The sequence below is a fragment of the Miniopterus schreibersii genome, assembly GCF_964146895.1.
Source record: "Miniopterus schreibersii genome assembly, chromosome: 14".
NCBI lineage: Eukaryota > Metazoa > Chordata > Mammalia > Chiroptera > Miniopteridae > Miniopterus > Miniopterus schreibersii.
Genome location: NC_138114.1, coordinates 44,421,457 through 44,432,526, shown reverse-complemented (window position 1 = coordinate 44,432,526; position 11,070 = coordinate 44,421,457). Strand labels below are relative to the sequence as shown.

The 11,070-nt window shown below is 40.1% G+C and overlaps 1 long non-coding RNA gene across 1 annotated transcript; it reads left to right on the top strand.

Annotated features, from left to right (window-relative positions):
- The first annotated feature begins 1,516 nt into the window (after positions 1-1,516).
- On the top strand, positions 1,517-9,763 carry LOC308566927. Its single transcript, XR_014000242.1, has 3 exons — positions 1,517-1,921; positions 5,340-5,464; positions 9,615-9,763. It is a non-coding gene; the product is annotated as an uncharacterized lncRNA (long non-coding RNA).
- The last annotated feature ends 1,307 nt before the right edge of the window (positions 9,764-11,070 follow it).

The following is an 11,070-nucleotide window of genomic DNA, read 5'->3' as shown; positions in this document are numbered from 1 at the left end:
GAGGGAGCAGTTGGAGATATTGTTTGATTAGAGAACCTGTCTGGCTCTAATTACTTCTAGCTTCTGAACTAGCATCTCTTCTAACAACAACTTGGGCTGGCTCACACCCAACACTTAGTAGATGTTTAGCAAAAATAAATACATGGATATATAAATGAATGAATAACTGAATGACAAAAACTGAATAACATGAATAATTGAATAATAATTGAATAAGCTAAATGCAGACATATCCACATGTACAGCTGGAATAGCTGCCCCTAGTGTCACCTTGAAGCCTCAGACTGAGGATATATGAATGTGGCACTTGACTCAGGAAACTGAAAGGAATTTCCTATAAACTCTAGACTACATCATTGATGCTTTTCCTTCATGAATCTCAAATCATTAGCAGGGAAACTCAGCTCTGCAGATTCTTTGAAATCATAAAATCAAAACTCCAAAGCTAGGGTGCAGAATTTTGAGAGATAATATAAATTTGAGCTTTAGTTTTTGTAGAACCAAACAACACATGTTCAGCCTTTCTTCTGGGTTTGGAGACCTTGAATTAATGCTCAGGGCTTGAATTACTGACCTTGTATCCTGACAACAATGACATGGAAGATCTGGACAATGAACTTGGGCCTTTCTAAGTTTACTTTGTCCAGTAGAATGTATTTGGCACAGACTAGGTAAACATAAATTTGGCATTTGGGGACTGGCACTTAGGTGAACCATGTATTAGTCCAGAGAATAAAAGACATGGGGGGCAACTGTGACTTCAAATAAATGAATGGCTACCAGACATAAAGGTGGGCTGCTGTTTTTCTTCTACATGACTGTAGAGGTTTGAATTTGTGTCAGCGAGTGAGGGACCCTGGAGAGAAATTTTACTTGGGTAGAAAAAAAAAAATCACTTCTTAAAGCTGTAATATAAAGAGAGAGATGTTTAAAGAGGCATTGTGAGTTCACGATTTTAAGTATTTAAACAGAGGTTACAGAAACACTTAGCAGCGATATTGCAAAAGGTACTTGAGCAATGGAATTTAGGGTGGGATGCTTAAGGCAGTGGTTGGCAAGTTTGACTGCCCATCAGACTCACCTGGAAGACTTGTTAGGCGTGTAAACATAGTAGCTAATTCACTATGTGTGGAGTAAAGAGAAACACCTATTTCTTATTTAGCAGCTCAAGATGATTCTGTCGAATCCAGCTGTCTGCAGAAACATTGCACAAGGAGTAGGTCTCCTTAGAACCTCGTGTCTCTGGGATTGCCAAAAAAGAAGAAAAATTTAATTGTTAACATATATTGAGCAAATGCTCTGTGCCAGGTACTGACTACTTCCGTTCTATGTACTTCACTGTGTTCTTCCATAGCTCTGCCGTTTCATAGATGGTCAACGTGAGGCTTCAGAAACGAATAAGAAGTGATCGCTGTGAGGTCAGGGGTGCGTGAAGCAGCAGCAGCTGAGTTGGAGGTGGTTTACCGTGCGGTAGAGCCTGCTCTTGGATACGGGGATCTGGAAAGGCACAGGGTGGGGCGACACCCTCAGGAAGAGCCTAATCAATACCTGCCAGGTCTTCAAGCACCACCTTCTGTAGTGTCCTCTCCCTTGAAAAGAAAAATTGCGGTGCCACCTTACCCCTGGGCGCTGAGGTGGCGTCGTGAGTACATGAGCACCTTAAACCAGGGGCCAGGGGCGAAGGCCAGGAGAAATGAGGCAACGGAAAAGTGTCCTTTCCCAGATGGAGCTATTTGATCAATGCCCAGGCTGCCTGTCCCCTCAGAGCTCTGGAGTGAACGTGGAGGACAGGCCTAGTGACACCAGCGCAGGCCAGGCGCCCGTGTCGGAGGCGAGCGGGGCGGTGCCTGCGGGTCAGACATTCGCATTTGCGACGTCTCGCGGCCGCCCCGAGGCCCAGCAGCGCCCATGTGATAAGCAGGTACTTTTGTTCGCTTCCTCAGTTTATTCTTTTCTCCAGGAGGGGACGATGCAAATGTGAGAGGGTCTGTGTTTGTCCCAGGAGACTGCATTTTGCTAAATTAAAATGGTCTCTGGGTTGTAAAAGCTGGCCTTGGCCTTGACTCCTTTTAGGCATTCCCAGCAAGTCAGCGTTCAGTCTTTGTTGCTTCCAGCTCTTTTAACAGAGATGCTGGGAGGTGACATGAGAAATGGCCAGTGATGCATATAATATGCTGCAGAAGTGCAGATGGCTGAGGCCAGTTGAACACACACACACACGCCATTGACTAAGAGCACTATAAATTCTGCACATGATTAAATAAACTATTAAGTTTGGAGATAATGATCTTTCTAGAAAGAACAATGGGACCATTTTGTTGTGCGATTTTCCTACTTGATTGGTGATTACTTGGGGGCCTGCAGTTAGTTACAGGGGTGTTATCAATAAGGAAATCACATGGCCTCCAAGACACGCCGTGGTATTTCTTTTTTCACTAAGGTCTTGGGCTACATCGATGTCTTCTTTATGGTGCAAAATAGATGTTAGCTCTCCAGATAGGTTGCCATAAATCCCTGCCAATAAATGTAATATACGGGGGAAGACAGGAGACAGCGAGACCAGCTAGAAGACGGCTACCACGGGGGAGTAGGAGGAGAGCGGGAATATGCTTCTGAAGCTCAATTCAGAGAAAGGATTTCTGCCTGTCACACGCATAATGTAACATGCATAATAAGCTCCCAATACATATTTAATGAACTTAATTAAATCTGACAACTGATTGGATAAGGGAGACGATAAAGCTGATTTTAAGTTGAAAGGCAACGAGTTCATGATAGAGATCCAGGAGGGGATGGGGTTTTGGGAGTACAAGGAAACTGGTGATTTTTATTTTGACTGAGTCACTTTGCCAACAGTTGTAAATGCTGCAAAAATTCAGATAAAATAAAACATGAAAGGAGGTAAGAAGAGAAATTGTGAAATGTCAGTAATGCATCTAATAAACAATTTATGCTCAGAATCTGGAAAATTTGTATATCTATATTTATATATCTGTTTGCATGAATTTGTGTTTGTGGGTGTGCGTATATTTGAACCTCTCATGTGTGCTCCCTGCTTGATGCTTAAATTCATCATGTTCTAAGAAAAGACATTAGAAAGAAGGGAAACAAATCTCTATAGTGGCAACTGAGCTTAAAAATGAAGAAGTTGCCTCAGGGATAAGAAATCATATTCTTAATTCTGGACGCGATCATCTTTTTTGAAAGAGAAATGCGGCCAAATGAATGAGAGACCACTTTGAAATTCCAAACGGGAAAGCCACAGTCTGTCTCGCATTCAGATTTGCTCCTCTTGGAAAGGGAGAACATTGGCAGATTCATTAAAATGGCACCTTTCCTTTCCCATCATGATTCTGATGAAGGTAACCTCTCATATTCACCCCAAATTTTGGCTTCTCCGTGGCAGTTTTTTCTACAATAAACAATCGGTTATCAGTGAGCACTTTGGAAGAAAAGTGCCATGTGGGATTCTTTGAGGGAAAATGAGTTTGTAACTAGGTAAAGGAACTAGAATCCAAATCAGCTGTTCTTGTGATGAGCCAAGGCTTGGCTGGACCACAGTCGCTTCCATCCAGAATCCTGGTGGGACGCCTGGATTACCAGCTCTTCATGTGAGCCGGGATGCAGCTGGCTGGCAAAATATTCCTTCCAGTCACTGATGTGGAAGACAACGGAGGGAACGACCTCAGCCAAGCCAAGAACTCTCTATTCTTGACAACCTTTTCCTCTGTGATGATTCATTCTCTTCTCTGCCAAAGCGGGGTTTTAAGGTTTCCAAAATTTGCCAAAGGAGGCTTGTTCATTGAACCTGTTCAGTGAACTAGATGCTGGCATTGGTGATTCAAAAGGGAATTAGGCCCATGCCCTCAAAACGCTTGCAGTCCTCGGGGGGGAGGCAAACAGGTGCGAACAGGGCATCGGTAAGGGCTCCTATAGATGCACTTCCAGAGCCCAACAGGAACAAGTGCAGCGACGAGAGTGGGGTGGGCGGCAGTGGGGACAGCCAGCAGAGGGTCCTGGAGAATCTGTGGTCAGCACGTCGAAGACTGAATAAGAGATTATACGGTGACTGAAAGGGGAAATAATGACATTAATAACAATAACCAGCACTTGTGGAGTGCTTTCCAGGCATAAGTACTGCACTCAGCGCCCTCAGTCACCCCTTATGTCTTAACTACTATTATTATCTGCAGTTTACAGATCAGAAAGAATATTGTGTTGGTCACTTACCCAGGGGAGGGTAAATGACGGACACAACATTCAGACTGATCCTGTCGACAGGGTCTGCTCTTTAAGGCTCAGATGTGGGCAGGGGAGGGGAGAGGAGGGCAGAGGAGAGGAGGGGAGGGGAGAACTTTCTGCCACAGTTTTCCAAAGTGGGCATAGCAATTTATACCCCCTCCAGGATTGTTTGAGAGTTATAGCTCCTGTCTTTACCAACACGAAGTATTTTTTGCTATTTAAAATTCTCCTCCTCATTTGTCCCTCCTTATTATTATCTTAGCTATTTTGAAGGCTGTGTAGATATTTTGCATTGTTCGCACTTGCCTCATGATTAAAGAAGCTGAATCATTTTCATAGCTTTATGGGCAGTTTAGATAACTTCTTTTATGAAATGAAATACCTATGTAAGTTGGTTGGTTGTTTGCGGAGTTGGGTTTTTTGCCCGTATTTTCCCCAGTTGGGTTGTGTGTATTTCGCGGGATGAGGACGGGTTGTATAAGGCTGGAGAGAAGGTGATGTTCCCGCTTTGTTTCTATGTGCAGACAGTGCATGGGGCTCTGTTGATGGTCTTGCTCCTGTGCTCAGACATGCAGGTGATCCTGCATGGAAGAGAGCATCCTTTCTCCACAAACATTCTGTGGTCCAGGTTAAGGGTGAAGCCTAACATTCCTGAGAAGAAACAACGTAAGACCAAATAAAATTTTGAGCTACTGAAGTATTTAAAGGCCTAACTTAGAATCCTGGTTTTACATGAAGTAGCAGTTTGAATTGGTATAATTTATTCTTCTAACCTGAGTTTCAGATTCCTCTAAGAAATCCTTTTGTTCATTTCTGAGACCTAAGACTGTGTCAAGCAAAGGGAATTGTTCACTTGTTTAATTTCTATTTCAACTTGGGAAAAATCTCTCCATCTTAATAAAAAATGCTAGAATAAAGAATACCATTATCTACATTTTGCTTTAAGAGTTCAGAAAGAAATAAAAACACACATAAGGACCATTGGACCTAGGCTGCAAGTCTTTACTTACTATTACAATTTCCCAGCAAGTGACATTTAATCTGTTAAAGTGCCCTGGGTTTTTGGTGAACTTCTGTACATCTGTTTCCTACTGCAGAGCAGAAAGAGCAAAACCTCTAGGGACACATTATTAAGACTTTTATACAGTGGCAATCTACCAGGAAAGGCCAGTCCACACGAAGGGAAATGAAACCTGAGAATTGTTGGAAATCACTTCACAAGGTAAGCTGCTGTGCACAGAGGAAAGAATTTGAAACCAAGAGCTCCAAGAAAGAAGAGGGTTCTAAATATACACATCTCACCCTCAGGAGTTAGCTTTTGCTCCAAGGCCAACGTCAAAGTCTTATTTTGAATGAAAGTTTTATCCAATCTGTAATGCGTTTCGATTGTAGCAGGTAGATCTCATAGAGAAAAACATATTCCTGCAATGGCATAGGATTCATTCTTTTACATCTCTGAGCCATTTGAGGAAAATTGTCTATCGTATTATATCATTAATTTGAAGCTGCTCCAGTTTTTTTGTCAGTATGTTTTTAAGTAATGTAAGAGTTGGAATAAAAATTTATTTGAAGAAGTATGAAATACTTATTAGATTGTTGAAACTGGGACTTCAGAGAAAGTCACCTCCTCGTATGCATGATAGATCATTTCTTTATAGCACCGATTAATATTCCATTCTCTGGATGTACCACAGTTAATTTATTCACTCACCTTCTGAAGGACATCTTGGTCACTTCCAGTGTGTGTGTATTTTTAGGGAAAAAAATTAAACAATGCTCTTTTTTCATAAAATATTACATTAATAATAAAAATTTGGTGTTTAAATGAACATATCTTAATATTAGTGAAAACTGGTATTTAATATATTTGCTTATATATATATTTTGGATAGTAATCTATTACAATATTTATTGTTTCCTTATTGATAGCATGGACTCTATATATTTGTATAATAGCTTTTTCTCTCATATATATTTCAAATATTTTCATCTAGTTTTTAAAATCATTTGTGTTGGTAAAGGTAGTATTTCTCTTTGTTTATGTATTTGTTCCAGGGGTCGGGACTGATAGAATCGCTCTTTCTAAAATCAATATCTGCAACATGAAAATTTAAAATTCACTCGCCCACATCACTATCTTATTACAGAACGCGTTCCCATAGACAGAATTGGTGTTTGATCGGTTTTGCCCTTCAATCAGGCATACCTGTTTCACCGTTTAAAGTTCTGTCTGCACAACATTTAAAGAGGCTGATGTTCTTGCATGCCAAGCAGTAAATCTACAGGAAAAGTGCCCATAAAGTCTCTTTCAAGGTGTTTAGTGAGATAGGGTTGGGAGAAATAGAGAATTTGACCTATATTGATTCCGTGTCCTTTGAGAAATAGGCATCTTGGGCTTGATTAATGAGCATTTCCCACCTCATTTATGTCCCAAATCCCTGAAATTGACATCTGAAAATTCTCATACCCTGTTCCAAAGTAAATTATGTTGAGCGCGTCTCTGGTCTTTATACTCCTTTGCCTCCTATGGATGGGCAAGTGCTGTAGCTGTGATTGCTCAGGCATCAGCCAGCTTGCAAAAGAAGGAACAAAACCAAATCCAAGCAAATCAAACGAAAACGAGACTGAAATACGAAAAATACACTTGGAATCTCAGGCCGCAGCTATGTTTTAATATTTTTGCGCTCATTTATCATGGATCCCTGGCCTTGCAAATGACTTTTAATTACTTTGTCCAAACAAATCTAATTGTTCAGAGTAAGTGAAGGGAAAAAAAAGTGTTTGTCATTTCAAGTTGCTGATGTGTTGAAAAGAAATAGCCTGCTTGCTACTCATGTGTTTCTGTGCTGAGGGCGCTGGGTAACACCATTTTCACTAACCTGCTCCTCTGCCTCTTACAGGCCGCCCTCTTCTGAATTTGGCTTCATCTTGCACTGAACCGCATGTGTCTCGTAATTACAACAGTGTTTTTCTAATAATTAACAAAATCCTGGTTCCCGATGGGTACCAGGGGAAAAAATGATCTTGCATTTCAGATCATTTTCAAATATAGATCCAAATAAGGAAAACTGGGATGAATAAAAAATACCAGCTGTGCTCAAACCATGTCAAATAAATGTCACCCAATAGGAAAGGCTCAGAAGTCTCCTTCCCTTGCATTTGTAGTAGTTTTTGGAAAGAAAGCTGTTAAAAAACACACTTTGTGAAGGAATATGAAAGAATTAAGTTTATCAGTTTTCTATTAGTGTTACTACCAGCTCCAAACTTAGTGATGTAAAACAACACTCATTTGTTTTGCTCAGGAATCTGCTCTTTGGACAGAGCCTGGCAGGACCAGCTCTTCCCTGTTTCTCCTGGCATCGCTGGGGCAGCTTTGCGGGGGCTGAGCATCCCGTTTTGAGATCCATCACCGGGCTGCCAGGCTGGCCCTGGCTGTCAGCTGTGGCTCGGGCGAGACCAGAGCCTGGGGCCTCTGTTCCCCCTCCTGCTGACAAGGTGGCTGAGCTCCAAGGCAAGTGTCTGAAGAGAACCAGGCAGAACTTGTATTGTCTCCTGCCATCTAACCTCAGGAGGAGCATAATGTCACTTCTGTCATAGCCACAGTCTGCCCAGATTAAGAGAAGGGCATGTCAAAGTCATCTGAGAGGTGGAGCATGTGGCATGAGTGAAACTGTTGCAGCCATTCTCATAAAATACAATCTGTCATAAGTCATTTTTCATAGATATCACCTACAGCTTTTCACTTAGGATGAAAAACAATTCCTTTATCTTCAAGGTGTTACCGTCAGAGACACAGGGATTACTTCTCTGAGGTACCAATTTAAGTAGGAAGAATAAAGTTATATTAGAAACTGGAAGGTTTGTTATTTTATTGCAATTGTTATTTGCATTTTTGGCATCGTTCTTGATCGATTAAATGGAGATCAGGATTCTGAGGACAGCAAAGACTTTGGAAGGCATTTTGGTTTTGCGTCCCCAATAGCCTTTATAAAAAGCAGAAGCAAAACTAACCAACCAAACAAAAAACACAGTAGATAAATGTTGATGGGCCTGGGGGCAAAGATATGAGGGGGAGAAAGGGTAGAAATCAGGGGTGGGGGTTGATTACAAGGAGAATGGGTTGGATGAGGACTTCTAGACTAGGGAGAAGCTGTGAACTAGAGCCTTCACCCATATTCCTTGGGAATACTAGCACGTGCTGAAAAAACTACCCCCATCCCTTCTCACCTCATCTTCTTCAAAATCCAAGTGTCCAGGAAACATCTCAGCCAGACAACAGATTTAGTTCCAGCAAAAATGCAGATTATCCAGCCTGATACCTTTCCCTATGTTTTCAGTTGTAATGTAATTGCCAGAAACAGTTTCAGAAAAGTGCTACTTTAGTTAGTTGTACTCATCTCGAGCTTTTGATTAAAACTTGGGCACCTTTTAAAATACTAATCTGCTCATTTTTATTTCTTCGGTACCTAGATGTGTATTACTTACGGCAAACCGTGATAATAGCGTTTAGTGTAGCATCCACTGGGTTTACCCTACAATTCGACCTTATGTTAGAGGTTATGATTTTATGTCATTCCCGGGAGTGGTTTAATCAAATAATTGAATCAGAAATTCTTTCCATTCAGGTTTGAGAGACTTTTTTCCCTTCACTTCCTAACTAAGTCACCATATCTTTCATATCATAACCCTGGAAATTAATCTTCCAATTTGAACTCGAATCTTCTTATACTAATTGAATAACTTTCCTGCTGCTTTTAGGGATTAATCAAAGTTCTGTGTTTAAGCAGAAAATTTCAATTCATGAGACACGGAAGATTTATTAAGCCAAGATTTAGAGGACTTTGAACTTGATTTCTTTTTGCCTTTTTAATACTATCCAAGTTGGAAAATACCCATTTGAGTTCTATATTTGCTCATATCTGAAAGAAAAATCTTGGAAAAACTAGGGGAAGAGAGCTTATTTTTGGCAAAGCAGAAGCTCGAGTTAAGAAATGGAGCAAAACATTGCTAGGTTTTTGTCTAAAGTGCTGTAAATCCTAGTGGGGCTTATTTGGGTCAGGAAATAGGAAGGGAGTGATGAGATGAGATTTGTGGGATAAATAGTAAATGATAATATTTGTTTATGAGTATTCAAAGCATGTTTATTAGTGAAATCTCATCTCTCTAAAGACTTATATTCAATAATGACACCCCCCAAACACACTAAGAGGTGTATTTTGTTTTTCAGTATGTACATAGCTATTGCAAAGGAAGAGCTTATTTTGTTCCTCAAAAATGATATGAAAATTACTGTTTACCTTTTTGTGTATCTTGATTACTGTGTTATTTCTCTAGATAGAAAATATAGACAATGATTCTGTCTTTTCTGAAAGGAAACACTGGCCCAAAAACATTCCTGCAGCAACCAAAAGTCATGTCAAAGAAGAGTATCAGGATGAACCACACCAGAGCAAGACAGTGGCCACATTCGAGACGTGTGCATTTCTCTTTGCTTTGGGTGCTTCTATTCGAAAGATGTGCATGAGACAAATGTGGAACCTACTATGCGACCTTTGCTATAAAAAATAGTATCTATTCTAGGGTATCGGTAAAAGAAAATAGGATGTGAATTATCTATAAAGCAGTTATATGATTTTAAATTTCTTATTTTCAAATAATTTTAGACTCATAGAGGAGTTGCAAAGAAGGTAGAGAGAGTTTCTGTATAACATTCACCCAGACTTAATAAATGTTATCATCTTAAAAAACCATGTTATTAATATTGGTGCATTACTGCTAACTAAACTACAGATACTCACTTTTTACAACTTTTCCACTAATCTGCTTTTTCTTTTTCAAAATTCAAGTTATCACATCACGTTTAGACGTCCTGTCTCCTCAGGCTCCTCCAATATGTGACAGTTTTATAGCCTTTTCTTCTTTTTATGATATTGATACTTTTGAAGAGAATTGGTCAGCTGTTTTGCAGAATGTCCCTCAGTTGGTATTTGTCTGAAGTTTTCTCATAAATAGAGATACATTTAAAAATCATTTTACATTTTAGAGCAAGTTTAGATTCACAGAAAAATTGAGAGATAACAGAGGTAGAGAGAATTCTCACATACCCTATACCCAGTCTCTATAATTATTAACTTCTTACATTAATATGGTACAGTTTTCAAAATTGATGAACCAATGGATACTATAGACAGCAGTTGCATTATCCTAAAATTTCCTCTGTGCTGATATTTTGTAGTCAATTCTTTGCCCTTCCCTCAACATTTGGCAGCCACTGATCAGTTTTCCATCTCATAGCTTTGCCTCTTCCGTAACGCTGCATAAACTCACCCATACAACATACAGCCTTTTGGGTCTGACTTCTTTTATGTAGCAAAATGCTTTTAAGGTCTATCCATATTTTTGCATGAGTTAATAACTCATTTATTTCTGTTGCTGAGTATCGTTTCCTTGTATGATGTGCTATAACTTGTTTATCCACTGCCAAAGACATTTTGGTTGTTTCCAAGTTTTTTGACTACACCTGCTGTAAACTTTCTTCAGAGAGTTGTTACAGAGGTGATAAAGTCAGTGTTGGGTGTAGATGTTGGATTGCAGCTCACCAAGTAGAAATGTTAAATGAAAAATATAGAGGGTGGGAAAATAATGAAGAAAAAAAAGAGAGAAAAATCTGAGTTTCAGCCCAGACTCTACCATCAAATCTTGGGACAGGCTTTCTGCGTCTCGGTTTCCTTATCTGTCCAGGGCTATTGCAGGAATCAGGAAGGTTGAACACATGAAACATCCCACAGGTGGTAAAATGCTGTGCTGTGTGGACCGTCATCCTGATTG